General features: G+C 50.4%; 6 non-coding genes and 1 pseudogene across 6 annotated transcripts; all 7 read right to left on the reverse strand.

Annotated features, from left to right (window-relative positions):
• Positions 1–218: 218 nt before the first annotated feature.
• LOC128487754 (uncharacterized) lies at positions 219–327 on the reverse strand (annotated as a pseudogene).
• Positions 328–632: 305 nt separating this feature from the next.
• Positions 633–751, reverse strand: LOC128485116 (5S ribosomal RNA). Its single transcript, XR_008351467.1, has one exon. It is a non-coding gene; the product is annotated as a 5S ribosomal RNA (ribosomal RNA).
• Positions 752–958: 207 nt separating this feature from the next.
• On the reverse strand, positions 959–1,077 carry LOC128486203 (5S ribosomal RNA). The gene has a single exon (XR_008352513.1). It is a non-coding gene; the product is annotated as a 5S ribosomal RNA (ribosomal RNA).
• A 230-nt stretch (positions 1,078–1,307) lies between these two features.
• Positions 1,308–1,426, reverse strand: LOC128485128 (5S ribosomal RNA). Its single transcript, XR_008351478.1, has one exon. It is a non-coding gene; the product is annotated as a 5S ribosomal RNA (ribosomal RNA).
• A 215-nt stretch (positions 1,427–1,641) lies between these two features.
• Positions 1,642–1,760, reverse strand: LOC128485140 (5S ribosomal RNA). The gene has a single exon (XR_008351490.1). It is a non-coding gene; the product is annotated as a 5S ribosomal RNA (ribosomal RNA).
• A 245-nt stretch (positions 1,761–2,005) lies between these two features.
• On the reverse strand, positions 2,006–2,124 carry LOC128486738 (5S ribosomal RNA). The gene has a single exon (XR_008353021.1). It is a non-coding gene; the product is annotated as a 5S ribosomal RNA (ribosomal RNA).
• A 252-nt stretch (positions 2,125–2,376) lies between these two features.
• On the reverse strand, positions 2,377–2,495 carry LOC128485151 (5S ribosomal RNA). The gene has a single exon (XR_008351501.1). It is a non-coding gene; the product is annotated as a 5S ribosomal RNA (ribosomal RNA).
• Positions 2,496–2,500: the final 5 nt, after the last annotated feature.

The raw sequence follows: 2,500 nt of genomic DNA on the forward strand, positions 1-2,500 counted from the left end.
TGCTGCTGCTGCTGCTGCTGCTGCTGCTGCTGCTGCTGCTGCTGCTGCTGCTGCTGCTGCTGCTGCTGCTGCTGCTGCTGCTTGTCGTCAGACAAAAAGAATTATAAGCCCTGGGACAGGACAGAGAAGGTGAGAAGGTTCAAATAAGGGTTTAAAGCTTTGATGATGAGCAAGAAACACATGGCAAAAAGCTCTCCCCGGACTGTGAGAAAAGAAAAAGCCTACAACACCTGGTATTCCCAGGCGGTCTCCGATCCGGGTACTAACCAGGCCCAACCCTGCTTAGCTTCCGAGATCAGGAGCTTTCAGGGTGGTATGGCCGCAGGTGTGAAAGCTCTTTATTTTACTTCTCTTATTCTGCTGCTGCTGCTGCTGTTGCTGCTGCTGCTGCTGTTGCTGCTGCTGCTGCTGTTGCTGCTGCTGCTGCTGTTGCTGCTGCTGCTGCTGTTGCTGCTGCTGCTGCTGCTGCTGCTGCTGCTGCTGCTGCTGCTGCTTGTCGTCAGACAGAAAGAATTATAAGCCCTGGGACAGGACAGAGAAGGTGAGAAGGTTCAAATAAGGGTTTAAAGCTTTGATGATGAGCAAGAAACACATGGCAAAAAGCTCTCCCCGGACTGTGAGAAAAAATTAAAAGCCTACAACACCTGGTATTCCCAGGCGGTCTCCCATCCAGGTACTAACCAGGCCCAACCCTGCTTAGCTTCCGAGATCAGACGAGATCGGGCGCTTTCAGGGTGGTATGGCCGCAGGTGTGAAAGTTTTTTATTTTACTTCTCTTATTCTGTTGCTGCTGCTGCTGCTGCTGCTGCTGCTGCTGCTGCTTGTCGTCAGACAAAAAGAATTATAAGCCCTGGGACAGGACAGAGAAGGTGAGAAGGTTCAAATAAGGGTTTAAAGCTTTGATGAAGAGCAAGAAACACATGGCAAAAAGCTCTCCCCGGACTGTGAGAAAAGAAAAAGCCTACAACACCTGGTATTCCCAGGCGGTCTCCCATCCAGGTACTAACCAGGCTCAACCCTGCTTAGCTTCCGAGATCAGACGAGATCGGGCGCTTTCAGGGCGGTATGGCCGAAGGTGTGAAAGTTTTTTATTTTACTTCTCTTATTCTGTTGCTGTTGCTGCTGCTGCTGCTGCTGCTGCTGCTGCTGCTGCTGCTGCTGCTGCTGCTTGTCGTCAGACAGAAAGAATTATAAGCCCTGGGACAGGACAGAGAAGGTGAGAAGGTTCAAATAAGGGTTTAAAGCTTTGATGATGAGCAAGAAACACATGGCAAAAAGCTCTCCCCGGACTGTGAGAAAAAATTAAAAGCCTACAACACCTGGTATTCCCAGGCGGTCTCCCATCCAGGTACTAACCAGGCCCAACCCTGCTTAGCTTCCGAGATCAGACGAGATCGGGCGCTTTCAGGGTGGTATGGCCGCAGGTGTGAAAGTTTTTTATTTTACTTCTCTTATTCTGTTGCTGCTGCTGCTGCTGCTGCTGCTGCTGCTGCTGCTGCTGCTTGTCGTCAGACAAAAAGAATTATAAGCCCTGGGACAGGACAGAGAAGGTGAGAAGGTTCAAATAAGGGTTTAAAGCTTTGATGATGAGCAAGAAACACATGGCAAAAAGCTCTCCCCGGACTGTGAGAAAAAATTAAAAGCCTACAACACCTGGTATTCCCAGGCGGTCTCCCATCCAGGTACTAACCAGGCCCAACCCTGCTTAGCTTCCGAGATCAGACGAGATCGGGCGCTTTCAGGGTGGTATGGCCGCAGGTGTGAAAGTTTTTTATTTTACTTCTCTTATTCTGCTGCTGCTGCTGCTGCTGCTGCTGCTGCTGCTGCTGCTGCTGCTGCTGTTGCTGCTGCTGCTGCTGTTGCTGCTTGTCGTCAGACAGAAAGAATTATAAGCCCTGGGACAGGACAGAGAAGGTGAGAAGGTTCAAATAAGGGTTTAAAGCTTTGATGATGAGCAAGAAACACATGGCAAAAAGCTCTCCCCGGACTGTGAGAAAAAATTAAAAGCCTACAACACCTGGTATTCCTAGGCGGTCTCCCATCCAGGTACTAACCAGGCCCAACCCTGCATAGCTTCCAAGATCAGACGAGATCGGGCGCTTTCAGGGTGGTATGGCCGCAGGTGTGAAAGTTCTTTATTTTACTTCTCTTATTCTGTTGCTGCTGCTGCTGCTGCTGCTGCTGCTGCTGCTGCTGCTGCTGCTGCTGCTGCTGCTGCTGCTGCTGCTGCTGCTGCTGCTTGTCGTCAGACAGAAAGAATTATAAGCCCTGGGACAGGACAGAGAAGGTGAGAAGGTTCAAATAAGGGTTTAAAGCTTTGATGATGAGCAAGAAACACATGGCAAAAAGCTCTCCCCGGACTGTGAGAAAAGAAAAAGCCTACAACACCTGGTATTCCCAGGCGGTCTCCCATCCAGGTACTAACCAGGCCCAACCCTGCTTAGCTTCCGAGATCAGACGAGATCGGGCGCTTTCAGGGTGGTATGGCCGCAGGTGTGAA

Source organism: Spea bombifrons, chromosome 3 (genome assembly GCF_027358695.1).
Source record: "Spea bombifrons isolate aSpeBom1 chromosome 3, aSpeBom1.2.pri, whole genome shotgun sequence".
Lineage (NCBI taxonomy): Eukaryota > Metazoa > Chordata > Amphibia > Anura > Pelobatidae > Spea > Spea bombifrons.